The sequence below is a fragment of the Sus scrofa genome, unplaced genomic scaffold (genome assembly GCF_000003025.6).
Source record: "Sus scrofa isolate TJ Tabasco breed Duroc unplaced genomic scaffold, Sscrofa11.1 Contig905, whole genome shotgun sequence".
In the NCBI taxonomy this organism is placed as follows: Eukaryota; Metazoa; Chordata; class Mammalia; order Artiodactyla; family Suidae; genus Sus; species Sus scrofa.
The window spans coordinates 299,110-316,959 of NW_018085344.1; the positions used below are offsets into that span (position 1 = coordinate 299,110).

Below are 17,850 nucleotides of genomic sequence, written 5' to 3' on the forward strand. Positions count from 1 at the left end.
TTTTCTCCTCCCAGCTCTGGGGACAGTCTAGACCGGGCTTCTGGGGAAGCTGACCCTGAGGTGTGAATGCCGGGTACCAGGGTCATCAGGAAAGAGGAGGGGGGCGCAGGGTCTGACTCAGGCCAGCAGCACCTCCTTTGCTCAGACCCAGGGGCGCCTCCCTCCCCAGAGGCAGGGGGGGTTTAGGCCAAGACACCAAGACCAGGGCTTATTAGGGGCACAGCACAGTCACCCGGACCTTCCAGAAATGCAGAGCTCTGGAACCTTGGGGGTGGGGGCTCTGCCTCTTGCAGGTGGGTCCGCCTTGCTGGTCAAGGTCCTGATGACTTTTTTAATGTGCACAATTTAGAAGATGAGGGTTCAGTTTGGGGGCAAAATGAGGACTGGAGCCCTGGAGGCAGCATCTCAGGAGCTCTGAGAAGCCCCTGCTAAGAGGCAGGGGGAGGGCAGTGTGTCTGTGATCTCAGGGAAGGGGGAGGGCCCTGCCACCCAGCACACATTGCGGGGAAGGTCCCTGCTGGTCCCGGGGAGCAGACGTCACCATGAAGGATGAGAGTGCCATCCTAACACCAACAGAGGAGAGGCAAGACGTGGGCTTGTCGACTGAAAAAAAATCCACAACCTGAGAGTTAAGTTTTCTTTGGGGTGAAATTAGGACTGAAGTCCTGGAGACAGCATCTCAGGCAGCCTGAAAAACTGCTTGCAGGCAGTGAGGGGGAGCTGGGTAATAGAGGAGGGTTTGCAACAAGGGGCAGGGAGCAGGACAAAAAGAGGCCTGGGCTCCCCGAAATCCTTCCTTTGACAGGCACCTCCACTCTCAGGGCAGGATCCTGAGTGTGCACAGCCTGCAGGACTCACCTGCTCTCACCCCTGGAGGTGACTGATTCCCAGATGACCCGGACATTCTTCATCCTTAGCTACAGACCTGCGGAAATACCACCCAGGGAGGAAAAGGGGGAACAGCAGGATGTGATCAAGCGGAGGGGGAGGGGCCTGCAGCACACACACATTCTACAGAAGTTTGTGGCTGATCTCCTGAAGGTCACTGCCAGTCCCAAGGAGCAGACATCACCATGAAGGATTTCAGGGTTTTTCCAGATAGGAGATGCAAGAATGGGGCACATAAAATCATCTCCTAATAATATCTGAGTCTCTGAAGGCCTGTTCTTCCACTTTTCCTAGAGCTCGGATTCCCCACTCCTGGTCCCACCTGGAGCTCTGCTCAGGGGGAGCTACAGGTCTGCAGCTGCAGTGGCTCCTGTTTTACTCCATGTAAGAGGCTGACGGCAGGTGCCAAACTTCAGCTCACAGGGCTCCCCCGGGGTCATAAATTCGACCAGAGCTCTGAGAGGCAGTTCATGACCATTTCGTCCCCAAGGTGCTAGGAATGCGCACTCCCACGTCTGGCAACGATTTCACAGACAGGCTTTTAGTGGACTAGGCGTTATTAACAGTAGCTCAAAGTCTCTGAAACGTCTGTCTTCCTAGTCTGTTATGGTCCAGGAAAATACTCCCTCTTGTTGCATCTTCCCATAGCCAGGGTTACTCTCTCACCGTGGTTGGTCTGGTAAGAAGAACTGTTTCAAATCTCCCAGGCATCATTACTTTGTTGGAGGCTCAGTTACACATTTAACAATACAAGAAACCATCACCTTGTAAAACAGGCAAAATACAATGTAGCTGATGCCATTAAACTGTACGTAAATCCTTAAGCCGAGCAAATCTCACAGCAAACCAGTTCCTAAAGATGGCATCAAGACTAGGAAGTGGGCCCCTCAAAGCAGCATAGAGACCTCAGAATTTGGTACCCCAATCGTCTGTTTACTATCACTTAAATCTGTTGGTACATTTTGTGAAGGCTTCCATATGACTGATACACATTCTAATCCTATTCAAAGTACAAAAATGGCTGGGAGATTATCATACTAGCTGAATGCACCTCTCTCGACCCATTAGGCTTGCATCAGTGATGGACTGGTTGGTGTCATCTTTTGATTATTACGAATGTGGACTTAAGTCCTAGGGAATCCTAGAGTACATCTTCCTCTCCATCCTGCTGGAACCCCAAAGCCGTAGATGGGTACCACGAATCCACTGAGTTCCACTAGGTGCCAGCCAGTGACTCTCTGGTCGCCGGACCCAGTCTGTTCCATACCAGCCACTGTTTAGTTTATAAAGGGAATAATACATAGGCTTTGTTTGTAAGGCACCCAGCCATATTTCCTAATGTTAGGAGGTTATGCTGATCACGTTTAGTGTAATTTAATGATTCCCAACATAGGGGACTTTAAACTGAAACAGCCATAGCCTAGTGCTAACTATATAAGTCCATCCCATAATTGTGGGAAGGTCCCTTTTAATAAGCAGGAGTTACAGGTTTTGATGGAGACTCAGCTCATTCTACTGCGTTTGAGTGACCCCGAAGGAAAATTCCTATTTATGTTCAGAGTCAGAGCAGGTGAACATTAGTTGGCCAAGTGAGAAAAATCTCATCCAGTAGTATCAATCGTGGCCTGTACAGGACGGAACTCTTTCTTCTAAAATAACTTCCTAAGGGCCATCCCATCGGAACCCTGCAGGGGAGAAGCCCACCCAGGTAACCCGGAAGTCCTGAACACAGGTCACTGGTCACACACCCAACACGTGCACTGATTTTTAAAATGACCACAGGATCATTCTTCTGAGGGAAGAACACTGGATCCATGTGGAAACGTCTAAGGAGTCACTGCATCACGAAAGGCATCAGGTCCAGCATCTGGGGTCAGCTGTCTACCTCCGAGGTTGGCGTCTTCTCATCCCTGTGTGTCTTCTCCTCCATGTGAATATTGTTTTAAGATGATTTTGAGGTCCAGGAGTCCAGTCCAGTCCAGGGGTGACTTTGAGGTCCAGCAGTCCAGTCCAGGGCAGGGGCCTTTGTCGTAAGGGGGGAAACAGGAATCCAAGAGTCCATTCCCTTTATTTTGCTTGCTGCCCATGAGGTCGTTCCGTGTACCTGGTGAGGGCCTTCCTTTCGGCTTGGAAATAATCCTTGATTTTCCAGTCCTTTCAGTTTGCATGGTCCCCTTGTCGCAGATTCCAGGGCGTCTGATCTTCATCCAAGAACAGGTCACTGAGACACACTTTAGAAACAAGCTTCAGAATGTTCCTTCAGAAGCTCAGTTCAGCTTTGCAGCGATAGAACAGACAGCAAAGAACAATCTAGGAAGTAAGTCTTCGTCATACCGGCTGCAATGAAAAGAATTCGATGAACAGATTTAGCACATGTCCATTGAAACATCTCTTTCTCTCTAAAATTACTCTTGTTTTTATCAAATATAGCCAAACCAAGACTGATTCATCTGCCGATCAAGTCTGGTGTCAACAACCTCGGCCGGATGATTTATTTATGGAAATATAATTGATCATACAGGGTTTTCAAAAAATTGGCTTTGCTAGAACTTTTACAAGGAATCTCAGGCTAAGGGATTACAAGGCAGCTCAGGGCTAGGAACATCACGCCTAGGGCTTGTCAGACATTTTCTCTTCAAGATCTAGGTCAATTCCTCGCTTTTCAAAAACCCAAATACCTTGCAGTTTCTGCAGGCTACACACCAGGAGGCCCTCCTAACTGATCCGATAAAGCTGCTGGGAACCTGAGAGTTTCCACTCTCCGAAGGGATCAGGCAGAGAGAGGAGAGAAATGTTTCAATCCTGCTTCCAAAGGGATAATTTACCAAACCGCTCGATGGGGAGAATCTTTATACCTGGAAAGCACAGATGAAAAGCCAGTCCTGTTTCAAAGAGAAACCATAAAATTATAACCATATGCCCCAGTTCACACAGCTCAATGTAACCAATCCTTTTTGTTTAACTGTTTATGAAACCATCACCTTTCCTTGTAGAATTCTTTCATTTCTTACCAAGCTCATCATTAAGGTCTGGAAGTCAGAAACTTGTATTTCTTTAATAAAAAGTCCTTCCTGTAGCTCTTCTTGAAGAGGAAGCATTTTTGCAGAGGCATCAAAGTCATTAACTGTTACAATGACAAAAGACTTAAGGCACATTTAAATCTGATTACAGTGCAAATGAACTAGAAAATGTGGTTACTGTTGTGACATGGAACGTTTTGAAATAACTAGAAAAAGATTATTATAACACAGTACCAGTACATAGCCAAGTTTCAGAAACTGTCAGTTCTAGAATATTTATCTCAAACACATCAATTCAACTGTATAATCTGAGGTTTATCACCCATTTGATAAGGCTCCCCATGTATTTTAACATACCAAATAATTCTAGTTAATTTAACATTGTTTTTCCTTTTGGGATGCCTCAGGGGTCCTGTGAAGCATTCCAAAGTTAGCTGAGTTAAAAGAACTTTAATTAGAATTGGATTGGAAGTTTATCAAGAATATCAGCTTTTTTTCTTTTAATTTGGTCAGATAGAATCATAGGTTGCTGTGGAGAATCCTTTTTCCTTAACCAACGTTACAAGCGATTGCAAAAGCAAACACAGCAGATCACTTAAAAGAACGTTCTGTTATATAATCTGTTATCAAAGTAGCATTCCAAGGAAACTTTGTTCTCTCAGCAAAGGAAGCCAAGGTCAAGTTTTGCACCTGCTTATTATAAAATCGATTCACTCAGTTCAGCTCCCTCTAAGCATGGTTCTGACACTGCAACCCTTCCCTCCGTGTCCACTTCCCACAAACCTCCCAGCAGTTTCTGTATCCATTGGTTTGTCCCCTGGTTTCCATTCCAAACAACAAGCAACAGACAGACTTCCTCTTCTTTTCCCTTGAGGAACGAGAACTCCATTCCTCATTCCTTCTTTCCTGAAAACACATATCCTGCAATAGTTCCCAGTTCCCTAAAGTAACCATGGACAAGTCTTTCATAATTTCAAAAAACATGCGTTTTGTGTGTTTGCTTGTGTCGGGGAGAACACCTCAGGGTGGCTCAGAACCATCCTTTGTGCCTTTAGTGTCTCTGTGCAGTAATTAATGTCTCAGTTTCTTAGTTATTTGGGAACGACCTAGCTCCTCAAAAAATTTGATCATTTAACAATCAAGCACAATTCTAATTTGCACAGTACCAATATCTGGAGAGTGCATTCTTAAGTAGACATTTTTAAGATAACTATTTCTGAACGTTTATCCAAAAGCTCTTATCTCACGTGCATTTAATTGCCTTATAAACATCTCATGGTACCAAGTTATTTTTTCTTGCGAATAATTTTGCAACAGATGTAACAAGATCTTATTAGACGTCTCTTATCCCAGGTACAATAAAGGTGTTCTACTTAATGTTGATGACTCTGAAGACATGTCTATTACTTGTATCAATGGACTTCAATGTTCATATCAGATATGAACTCAACATGGAATGGTTCCCAGTTCCCAATAATCTAAAATTAATCCTGGCCCGTTACCTTTTGTAGAGCATTTCCATAAGTGCTCAATTTCCTTTAAGCCAATTACGTAGAGCTCCCTTACAAATTATTTTCGATAATACCACTAAATAAAGACATATAAATGCACATACAAACAGAGAGACATAACCAGAGATCTCATAAATTCATTTTCCAAGCTGAGTCACGAGTTAGATGTCACAAGTAAAAACTCACTCATTTAAAATAACAGTCGGAATAAGTTTTAAACATTTCTTTCCCATGTTGTCCCTTCCGCCTCAATAGTTAGAGAAGGTCTGGGTGAGATAAGTGTCCTGGGAGCCTGGTCTCAAGGCTCCAGGAGAGGAAGCACCTTCTCCTAGTGAGATTTGTCCCCCCAGGGCAAAATTTTGAAAGGATTTTTTAAAAATGTATTTCAATACCTGCATAGCTAATAAAAGAGCTCATTGTAGCTATTTTCAGGGCAATTCTTTTTCTTTATTACCCAATAAACTATGTACTTGTAAACCTGCCTGAGGTGTTTGTTGGAGGCTGGTTTTCTGACACCTGCCCCTCTTATTTTGTTTGAATTTGAATCTGTCAGGGATAAAATCTACTGGGGCCCTTGTGTGGTGGGCCAGGGCTGCTTGAGAGCCTAACTCCTCTAGGCTTTGCCCAGGGTTGTTTTAGGCCCCTCTTACGTGTCTTGGGTCTCCCAGTGGCACCTAGGACACCCCCACGGGTGCTCAGATGGGCCACATGGCCATTTCTTATTGAGTCCTCCTCTGAGCAGGTTTGAATGAAGGAGTGGCTTTCCCTGTGGGGCCACTGCAGGGCCTGAGGACACTTCCACCACCCCGTTAAATTTCTCAAGCACCTGAGAAAACCAGAGCCAGCCCAGTGAGTCTCCTCCCTTTTCTTGGGAGCAAAGGCTCTCAAATAAGCCTTCACCTTTATCCTGACAACGTCCATGAAGGCAGCTGAACTGAGGAAAAGCATCAGGTCAGCCTCTTACCTGAACACTCAGTCCAGACCCCTGTTTCTTTCAACTGAGCCAAATGCAACAGCTTGTAGTCGAGTCCCAGTGTCTCCACTGGTGGGGTATATATTTCCCAGTATTTTTGAACTGAACCCACCCTCAGCTTCCTTCCTTTGATGTGCACCTCTGCTCTCAGGGCAGGATCCTGAGTGTGCACAGCCTGCAGGACTCACCTGCTCTCACCCCTGGAGGTGACTGATTCCCAGATGACCCTGACATTCTTCATCCTTAGCTACAGACCTGCGGAAATACCACCCAGGGAGGAAAAGGGGGAACAGCAGGATGTGATCAAGCGGAGGGGGAGGGGCCTGCAGCACACACACATTCTACAGAAGTTTGTGGCTGATCTCCTGAAGGTCACGACCAGTCCCAAGGAGCAGACATCACCACGAAGGAGTTTAGTGTTTTTTGAGATAGGAAGAGATGCAAGAATGGGGCACATAAAGTCTTCTCCTAGTAATATCTGACTCTCTGAAGCCTCTTCTTCCAGTTTTCCCAGAGCTCAGAGTCCTCACTCCTGGTCTCCACCCCGAGCCCCTTTCAGGGAGTGTTGGGGGATGGGCAGCTGCAGTGGCTCAGGGCTCAGTCCCTTTAGAGGCAGGTGGCATGTGCCCCTCTCGGGTTCTCAGTTCCCCTTTGAAACTACAATGAGAAGAGGGAGCAGAGGCACCCCGCTGGGCCCCGACATTCCTGAGGGTTTATCTCAAGGCCAGTCCCCAGGGATTTGTCCCCTCAATTCATATGCTGAAGCCCTAACCCCCTGAGGAGCTGTTTTGGTGGCAGAGAAGCAATTAGTGTGCAATGAGGTTATAAGCAGGAAGCTCTGATCTGATGCAATTAGGAAGAGGAAACACCACCTCTCTCTCCCCTGACCCCGCCCTGGACACAGGGAGAAGGGGGCAGCTGCATGCCAACAAGAGAGCCTCACCAGGAACGCAATCTCCCCCCGCTGTGAACATGGACTCCCAGCCTCCAGGAGAGTGGGATAGAAATTTCCACAGTTGGAGCCGCCCAGGCTTGGGAGTTCTGTTTCAGCCGCCTCCGCTCACCAACACCCATGTCTGCGTGTCCTCATATCATAAAGCTGGAGTCCCCTGGCAGCCTAGAGGTTACAGATCTGGCATTGTCACTGCAGCGGCTCAGGTCACTGTTGGGACGAGGCTTCCATGCCTGGCGAGGGAACTTCCACATGCCTCAGGTGCGAGCAAAAAAATAAATTAATAAAAATGATTATAAAGCTTATTGTAATAAGCTGAGACCCCTGGACCCAAAGGAGAATCATACGGATTGATGACAGAGCACAGAGATATTGATAAGATGCTATTTTATGAATTGCATACGTTTCACTTAGAATGAAAGCACCTGTGTCCTTCCCGCAGATCACGCCCCGTCCAGCCCCGAGATTTCTCTGCCTCTGTCTCTCGTCCCACCATAAACCCCTGACACATGGACACACACACACTCCCCTCATTACGCGACAGTAAAACTGCTTTTTAAAAGGACTGTGCTCTGCATTCTGGGGTTTTGCTCACTAGCATTTTCTGCAATGCTCTTCCTTTAATCCTTAATCCCATTGTCTTTGGACCAGATGAAATCCTTGCTCTTTGCAAGGCTCATGTGGATGTTTGGCATGAAAATCCCAGATGTGTCTTTCTGCTAAATCCTGAGCCTGGCCTGCTCACAGCACTGTCACACCCCAGCCCCCAGCAGCTCCCCACGCTTTCCGATGCACCCTCCTGGCCCCCCCAGAATGTCACTTGCAGAGCTGTCTTCCCACACCTCCCACGGCTTCTGCATAACCACTGGACCACGGAGAGTCTCACTGCTCTTCCTCAGCTTTTTGGAGAGGCACTGTGGGCCCCAGCAGCCTGCAGAAAGGCTCAGTGGTGATGGAGAAGGCCCCTCTCTCAGTGCGGGGAAAGGGAAGCCTCCTACACGGCTGGGGCGGGGTGGCGGTCAGCTGTGCAGCCAGTATGGAGAACAGTATGGAGGGTCCTTTACTAATGTAAACTTGAGCTCTCCTATGACCCAGCAAGCCCACTCCTGGACATCTATCCAGAAAAAATGAAAACCTTACTTAGAAAAGATCCATGCACGCCGATGTTCGCAGCAGCCCCGTTTATAATAACCAAGACATGGCAGCAACCTAGATGTCCATCGATGGAGGAACGGATTAGGAAGATGTGGTCCATACACTCAATGGAATACTACTCCCCCATAAAAAGAAGGAAATCATGCCATTTGCGGCAACATGGATGGACCTAGAGATTCTAAGAAAAGTCAGTCAGACAGAAGACGACAAACACCACATGAGATCAATTCTAGGTGGAATCTGAAATATGGCACAAATGAACCTGCCTACAGAACACAAACCGACTCCCACAGAGACCAGACTTGTGGTTGTCAAGGGGGAGGGGCAGGGAGTGGGCTGGACAGGGAGTGTGGGGTTTGTAGATGCAAACTAGGACATTGAGAATGGATCAGCCATGAGGTCCTGCTGTGCAGCACAGGGAACTCTATCCAGGGACAGACCAGGATGGAAGAGAATATGAGAAAGGGAATGTGTATATACATGTATGAGTTGGTTGCTTTGCTGTACAGCAGAAGTGGACACAACACTCTAAGTCAACTATAATAACACATTTTAAAGAATGTGGTATAGATAGACACACATACACACACAATGGATTACTGCTTAGCCATAAAAAGGAACGAAACAATGGCTTTTGCAAGACATGGGTGGATCGAGGGATTATTCAACTAAATCCAGTCGGATAAGGACAAATACATGATATCACTTATGTGTGGAATCTCAAAAATAAGACAAAGGAGTCTATACAGTAAACAAACCGACTCACAGAGAGAGAGAACAGACCTGGGGTTACCGAGGCGGGGAGGGATAAGACAGGATTAACGGATACTCACCACTATCCACAGACAGACAGGCGACAAGGATTTCCTGCAGAGCACAGGAGACTCTATTTGATATTTCAGAATAACCTACCATGGGACATAATCTGAAAAAGAATATAGATGTATATATCTGAATTACTGTACTGTATAATAACGGGAACTATTTCATTACTCTGTTAATAAACTATGATGGAAAATAATCTGCAAAAATTAACAGAGCCACTGCTCTGCACACCTGAAGCTAAGGCAATTCTGTAAGTCAACTCTAGTTCAAGAAAAAGGACCCCCTCGGCGTTCATGCTGTGGCTCAGCGGGTTAAGAACCTGACATAGTGTCTGTGAGGATGCAGCTTCCATCCCTGGTTAAGGATCCAGCCTTGCTACAGCTGCAGCTCTGCTTCGATCCCTAGCTGCAAACTTCATGAGCCTCAGGTGCAGTCCTGAAAAGGAAAAAGAAAGGAAAAAAGATCCCCTCCCTGTGACACGAGGGGCCACGTAGCCGCAAAACTTACTGCCTCTCACCACTGGCATCTCACAGTGCCAGCAAAACACGCTGAGGTGAACATCTTCCAGGATTAGGGGTTCTCCCAGATCTGCATCCTGCAGGCCCCTGCAAGGACCACACCATCTCAGAGGGGCAGTGAAGCCTGGTGGCACTGGGCTGACCCCTCCCACATCCAGCTAGACTGACAATGGCTTCACGGTCACTGTCCCAGGGGGCTTTACGGGAGGTGGGCTGGAAGATTTTCTCTCATGTATCGTGATGGTCAACATGGGGTGAGGGATAAAGATGGCCAGCGGCCAAAGACCTCCTTTGTTTGCTGGCTCGATGCGGGGCCAGCGCTGGAAAATGGGCACTTTAGCATTAATTGGATTTTTGCAATACTCTTCAAAAGCTTTCTCGGGCATCCCTCACAAGAAGCCAGCACCTTCGATACAGATGCTTAATCCCCAGGGTTTCCACCTGGGGTCTGGATGGCCATGGTCCAGGTGTGCCCTTCAAGGCCACTGCTTTGATCCCTTTCAACCTAGATTAAAAGCAAATCAGATTATGGAAATGGCCGAGCCACTTTCAGGGCAGTTAGGATGCAGGGTCTGGCATGTGTACAGGGATGGGGAGGAGGCGGCCGTGGGCTGGGTCTGTGCAGCTTGCAAGCGGCATCAGGATCAGGGCTGGCAGGAACAGAAACCCTAAAACAATCCTGATCAAGAGCGATGCACATGCCAGCGTCTCTCATGAAAGGGGACCCCGAGGGATGCAGTCTGACGCTGGTGTCAATCCTAAGAACCAGGACCCTGCATCTCCCACCCCCAGTTATGAGACCCGTCCTCATGGACCAGAAGGATGGCTCCCCACATCAGGGGGCAGGCAGAAAGAGGAGAAGAGGACGGGAGCCGAGGGCAGAGCGTGTCTGCCTTTGAAGGAACGTTTCTGGCACATGGGAAGGTCATGGGCAGAGAGGGGAGGTACTGGGTTTCAGTGACTGTGCCATCCATTATTAGCTCTGTGACCTTGGCTGAGGCTCAACTTGAAGACAGCGATGACGGTGATGGTGATTCCGGAGACTGTGGTGATGGGAGCAGGTGGTAATGATGGTGCTGAGGGGCCTGATCCTGACGCTGTGATGGAAGATGACGGTGATGACGGTGACGGCGGTGGTGACGGCGGCGGTGGTGACGGTGATGGTGATAGTGGTGGTGGTGGTGAAGATGATGACTAGATGGTGACGGCGGTGGTGATGAGGCAGGGGGTGAGGATGGTGGTGACGATGCTGATGGTGGTGAAGAAATGACAGTGATGGTGGTGGTGATAACGATGGTGGTCAGACAGCAGATGAGGACGACAGCGACACGTTGGTGGTGGTGGTAATTACAGAGAAGACGACCATGTGTACGGTGGAGATGACGGTGGGGAAAGTTATGACGGTGGAAGGATGACGGTGGTGATGGAAGATGACAATACTGATGGTGACGGCCGTGGTGATGGTGGGACGATGATGGTGGTGAAAGAGACTGATGATGATGACAGTGATGATGATAAAAATGTGATGAGGAAAATGGGGGAGGACGTGATGGTGACAGTGGGGGAGGATGTGATGGTGACAGTGGGGGAGGACGTGACGGTGACAGCGGGGGAGGACGTGATGGTGACAGTGGGGGAGGATGTGATGGTGACAGTGGGGGAGGACGTGACGGTGACAGTGGGGGAGGACGTGACGGTGACAGTGGGGAGGACGTGATGGCGACAGTGGGGGAGGACGTGACGGTGACAGTGGGGGAGGACGTGACGGTGACAGTGGGGGAGGACGTGACGGTGACAGTGGGGAGGACGTGATGGTGACAGTGGGGGAGGACGTGATGGTGACAGTGGGGGAGGACGTGACGGTGACAGTGGGGGAGGACGTGACGGTGACAGTGGGGGAGGACGTGATGGTGACAGTGGGGGAGAACGTTTTGGTGACAGTGGGGGAGGAGGTGATGGTGACAGTGGGGGAGGACGTGATGGAGACAGTGGGGGAGGACGTGATGGTGACAGTGGGGGAGAACGTTTTGGTGACAGTGGGGGAGGAGGTGATGGTGACAGTGGGGGAGGACGTGATGGTGACAGTGGGGGAGGACGTGATGGTGACAGTGGGGGAGAACGTTTTGGTGACAGTGGGGGAGGAGGTGATGGTGACAGTGGGGGAGGACGTGATGGTGACAGTGGGGGAGGATGTGATGGTGACAGTGGGGGAGGAGGTGATGGTGACAGTGGGGGAGGACGTGATGGAGACAGTGGGGGAGGACGTGATGGTGACAGTGGGGGAGAACGTTTTGGTGACAGTGGGGGAGGAGGTGATGGTGACAGTGGGGGAGGACGTGATGGTGACAGTGGGGGAGGATGTGATGGTGACAGTGGGGAGGACGTGATGGTGACAGTGGGGAGGACGTGATGATGACAGTGGGGGAGGATGTGATGGTGACAGTGGGGAGGACGTGACGGTGACAGTGGGGGAGGACGTGACGGTGACAGTGGGGAGGACGTGATGGCGACAGTGGGGGAGGACGTGATGGTGACAGTGGGGGAGGAGGTGATGACGACAGTGGGGAGGACGTGATGGTGACAGTGGGGGAGGATGTGATGGTGACAGTGGGGGAGGACGTGATGGTGACAGTGGGGGAGGACGTGATGGCGACAGTGGGGAGGATGTGATGGTGACAGTGGGGGAGGACGTGATGGTGACAGTGGGGGAGGAGGTGATGACGACAGTGGGGGAGGACGTGATGGTGACAGTGGGGGAGGACGTGATGGTGACAGTGGGGGAGGACGTGATGGTGACAGTGGGGGAGGAGGTGATGGTGACAGTGGGGAGGACGTGATGGTGACAGTGGGGGAGGACGTGATGGTGACAGTGGGGGAGGACGTGATGGCGACAGTGGGGAGGATGTGATGGTGACAGTGGGGGAGGACGTGATGGTGACAGTGGGGGAGGAGGTGATGACGACAGTGGGGAGGACGTGATGGTGACAGTGGGGGAGGACGTGATGGTGACAGTGGGGGAGGACGTGATGGTGACAGTGGGGGAGGAGGTGATGGTGACAGTGGGGGAGGATGTGATGGTGACAGTGGGGGAGGACGTGACAGTGACAGTGGGGGAGGACGTGACGGCGACAGTGGGGGAGGACGTGATGGCGACAGTGGGGGAGGACGTGATGGAGACAGTGGGGGAGGACGTGATGGTGACAGTGGGGGAGGAGGTGATGGTGACAGTGGGGGAGGAGGTGACGGTGACAGTGGGGGAGGACGTGACGGTGACAGTGGGGGAGGACGTGACGGTGACAGTGGGGGAGGACATGATGGTGACAGTGGGGAGGACGTGATGGTGACAGTGGGGGAGGACGTGATGGTGACAGTGGGGGAGGACGTGATGGTGACAGTGGGGAGGACGTGACGGTGACAGTGGGGGAGGACGTGATGGTGACAGTGGGGAGGACGTGATGGTGACAGTGGGGAGGATGTGATGGTGACAGTGGAGAGGACGTGATGGTGACAGTGGGGGAGGACGTGATGACGACAGTGGGGGAGGAGGTGATGGCGACAGTGGGGGAGGACGTGATGGTGACAGTGGGGGAGGACGTGATGGTGACAGTGGGGGAGGACGTGATGGTGACAGTGGGAGAGGACGTGATGAGCACAGTGGGGGAGGACGTGATGGTGACAGTGGGGGAGGATGTGATGGTGACAGTGGGGAGGACGTGATGGTGACAGTGGGGAGGACGTGATGGTGACAGTGGGGAGGATGTGATGGTGACAGTGGGGAGGACGTGATGGTGACAGTGGGGGAGGACGTGATGACGACAGTGGGGGAGGAGGTGATGGCGACAGTGGGGGAGGACGTGATGGTGACAGTGGGGGAGGACGTGATGGTGACAGTGGGGGAGGACGTGATGGTGACAGTGGGAGAGGACGTGATGAGGACAGTGGGGGAGGACGTGATGGTGACAGTGGGGGAGGATGTGATGGTGACAGTGGGGGAGGACGTGATGGTGACAGTGGGGGAGGACGTGATGGCGACAGTGGGGAGGATGTGATGGTGACAGTGGGGGAGGACGTGATGGTGACAGTGGGGGAGGAGGTGATGACGACAGTGGGGGAGGACGTGATGGTGACAGTGGGGGAGGACGTGATGGTGACAGTGGGGGAGGACGTGATGGTGACAGTGGGGGAGGAGGTGATGGTGACAGTGGGGAGGACGTGATGGTGACAGTGGGGGAGGACGTGATGGTGACAGTGGGGGAGGACGTGATGGCGACAGTGGGGAGGATGTGATGGTGACAGTGGGGGAGGACGTGATGGTGACAGTGGGGGAGGAGGTGATGACGACAGTGGGGAGGACGTGATGGTGACAGTGGGGGAGGACGTGATGGTGACAGTGGGGGAGGACGTGATGGTGACAGTGGGGGAGGAGGTGATGGTGACAGTGGGGGAGGATGTGATGGTGACAGTGGGGGAGGACGTGACAGTGACAGTGGGGGAGGACGTGACGGCGACAGTGGGGGAGGACGTGATGGCGACAGTGGGGGAGGACGTGATGGAGACAGTGGGGGAGGACGTGATGGTGACAGTGGGGGAGGAGGTGATGGTGACAGTGGGGGAGGAGGTGACGGTGACAGTGGGGGAGGACGTGACGGTGACAGTGGGGGAGGACGTGACGGTGACAGTGGGGGAGGACATGATGGTGACAGTGGGGAGGACGTGATGGTGACAGTGGGGGAGGACGTGATGGTGACAGTGGGGGAGGACGTGATGGTGACAGTGGGGAGGACGTGACGGTGACAGTGGGGGAGGACGTGATGGTGACAGTGGGGAGGACGTGATGGTGACAGTGGGGAGGATGTGATGGTGACAGTGGAGAGGACGTGATGGTGACAGTGGGGGAGGACGTGATGACGACAGTGGGGGAGGAGGTGATGGCGACAGTGGGGGAGGACGTGATGGTGACAGTGGGGGAGGACGTGATGGTGACAGTGGGGGAGGACGTGATGGTGACAGTGGGAGAGGACGTGATGAGCACAGTGGGGGAGGACGTGATGGTGACAGTGGGGGAGGATGTGATGGTGACAGTGGGGAGGACGTGATGGTGACAGTGGGGAGGACGTGATGGTGACAGTGGGGAGGATGTGATGGTGACAGTGGGGAGGACGTGATGGTGACAGTGGGGGAGGACGTGATGACGACAGTGGGGGAGGAGGTGATGGCGACAGTGGGGGAGGACGTGATGGTGACAGTGGGGGAGGACGTGATGGTGACAGTGGGGGAGGACGTGATGGTGACAGTGGGAGAGGACGTGATGAGGACAGTGGGGGAGGACGTGATGGTGACAGTGGGGGAGGATGTGATGGTGACAGTGGGGGAGGATGTGATGGTGACAGTGGGGGAGGACGTGATGGCGACAGTGGGGGAGGACGTGATGGTGACAGTGGGGGAGGACGTGACGGTGACAGTGGGGGAGGACGTGATGGTGACACGGGGAGGATGTGATGGTGACAGTGGGGGAGGACGTGATGGTGACAGTGGGGGAGGATGTGATGGTGACAGCGGGGGAGGACGTGATGGCGACAGTGGGGGAGGACGTGATGGTGACAGTGGGGGAGGACGTGACGGTGACAGTGGGGGAGGACGTGACGGTGACAGTGGGGGAGGCCGTGACGGTGACAGTGGGGGAGGAGGTGATGGTGACAGTGGGGGAGGACGTGACGGTGACAGTGGGGGAGGACGTGACGGTGACAGTGGGGGAGGAGGTGATGGTGACAGTGGGGGAGGAGGTGATGGTGACAGTGGGGGAGGACGTGATGGTGACAGTGGGGAGGACGTGATGGTGACAGTGGGGGAGGACGTGACGGTGACAGTGGGGGAGGACGTGATGATGACAATGACGGTGAGGACGATGGGGATGAAGACGTGATGATGCTGCTGGTTTGTGATGAGGGTGACAGTGATGAAGATGAAGGCGAAGATTATGTTTTTGGTTTTTTGTTGTTTTCATTGTCCTTTTAGGGCCTCATGTGCGACATATGGACGTTCCCAGGCTAGAGGGCGAACTGGAGCTGCAGCTGCCGGCCTACACCACAGCCACAGCAATGCCAGATCTGAGCTTTTTCTAGCACCTACATCACAGCTCATGGCAACGCCAGATCCTTAACCCACTGAATGAGGCCAGGGATCGAACCTGAGTCCTCGTGGACACTAGTCGGGTTCATTACTGCTGAGCCGCAACGGGAACTCCCGGAAGAGTGTTGATGGTGACGATGTGACCTGCCTTAGGACTGTCACAAGGGACCCATGAGCTAAATTAAATAGTCCCTTGAAAATTATATGTTGTACACATGGCAATTGTATGGGTGATCCACTTCTGAGGAATGTCTTTATTTTCTTGGAGGCTCACATTGCAAAACACGCTACTTCAGTGAATTACCTGGAACTACTCATTATGTATGTGTTTATGTTCATACATGTGCGTGTGTATATATACAGACATGTGTACACACGTGTATATGTATATACGTGTATATATGTATGCACATATAATGTATATCGAGAGAGATAAAGTATATACACACTGATTTTACATAAAGACGGACAGTCCACAGCACTATTCAGCATGTCTATTAATGAAGTCAGAACACCCCCTCACACCACAAAAATAAACTCAAGACGGCTTAAAACCTTAACTATAAGACATGACACCATAAAGCCATAGAAGAGGACCTAAGCAAAACATATTCTGACATAAATTGTGGCCAAGTTTTCTTAGGCCAGTCTCCCAAGGCAAAAGAAATAAAAGCAAAAATAAAGAAATGGGACCCAATCAAACCTGTAAGTTATTTTTTACAGCAAAGGAAGCCATACACTAAATGAAAAGACAACTTACAAAATGGGAGAAAATATGTGCAAAAAAATCGACCAGCAAGGGATTAATCTCCAAAACATGCAAACATCTCGTACAGCTTTATATTAAAAAACCCAAATAACCCAATCAGAAAATGAGAAGACTGAAACAGACATTACTCCAGCGACAAAAGACAGACGGTCAACAGGCCCGTGAAATGATGCTGGACATTAGTAATTATTAGAAAAATGCGGGTCAAACCTACAGTGAGGTTCCGCCTCACACCAGTCAGAACGGCCATCGTTACTGAGTCCACAGGTAACAAAGGCTGGAGAGGGTGTGGAGAAAAGGGAACCCTCCTGCACTGTTGGTGGGAATGTATTTTGGTGCAGTCACGATGGAGGAACGTGTGGAGGCTCTTTAAAAACCTAAAACTAGAACCGCCCTATGATCCAGAAATCCCCCTCCAGGGGGTATATCCAGAGAAAACTACAGTTTGAAAAGATCCACGCACCCTTATGTTCATAGCAGCTCTATGCACAACAGCCAAGACCTGGAAACAACCTACATGTCCATCGATAGATGAACAGATAAAGAGGTGGTACAAATACCCAATGGACTATTAGCCATAAAAAAGAACAAAATAATGCCAACATGGACGGACCTAGAGCTATCTTACTAAATGAAGTCAAACACAGAAAGACACATATCGTATGATATCACCCACAGGTAGAGTTTAAAATATAACACAGATGAGCTTATTTACAAAACGGAAACAGACCCACAGAAGAGAGACTTGTGGTTCCTAAAGGGGAAAGCAAGGGAGGGATACACTGGCTGTTTGCGATGAACAGACACACAGCACTGCATATAAAATAGATAAATAACCCTTGTATGTGGAATCTAAACCGTGGCACAAGTGAACTTTTCTACGAAACAGAAACAGACTCACAGACATGGAGAACAGACTCTGGTTGCCGAGGGGGAGAGAGAAAAATTAGGAGTTTAGGAATAACATGGACACACAACTATATATAAAACAGATAAACCACGAGGGCCTACTGTGCAGCGCAGGGAACTCTACTCAGTATCCTGTAATAGCCCAGGATGGAAAAAATCTGAAAAAGAACATAAATATGTGTATGACCGAATCACTTTGAT

General features: G+C 50.6%; 1 protein-coding gene across 3 annotated transcripts in view; it reads right to left on the minus strand.

The window, feature by feature from the left end:
- Positions 1–2,133: 2,133 nt before the first annotated feature.
- LOC102159510 (dehydrogenase/reductase SDR family member on chromosome X) overlaps positions 2,134–17,850 on the minus strand; it is a 334,565-nt gene continuing 318,848 nt past the window's right edge. For 2 of the 3 annotated variants that reach the window (XR_002341343.1, XR_002341342.1), the window contains exon 12: positions 2,134–9,424. The gene's annotated coding sequence lies outside the window, so the exon portion shown is untranslated. The remainder of the gene's footprint in view (positions 9,425–17,850) is intronic. The other variant, XR_002341344.1, reaches the window with a different exon arrangement.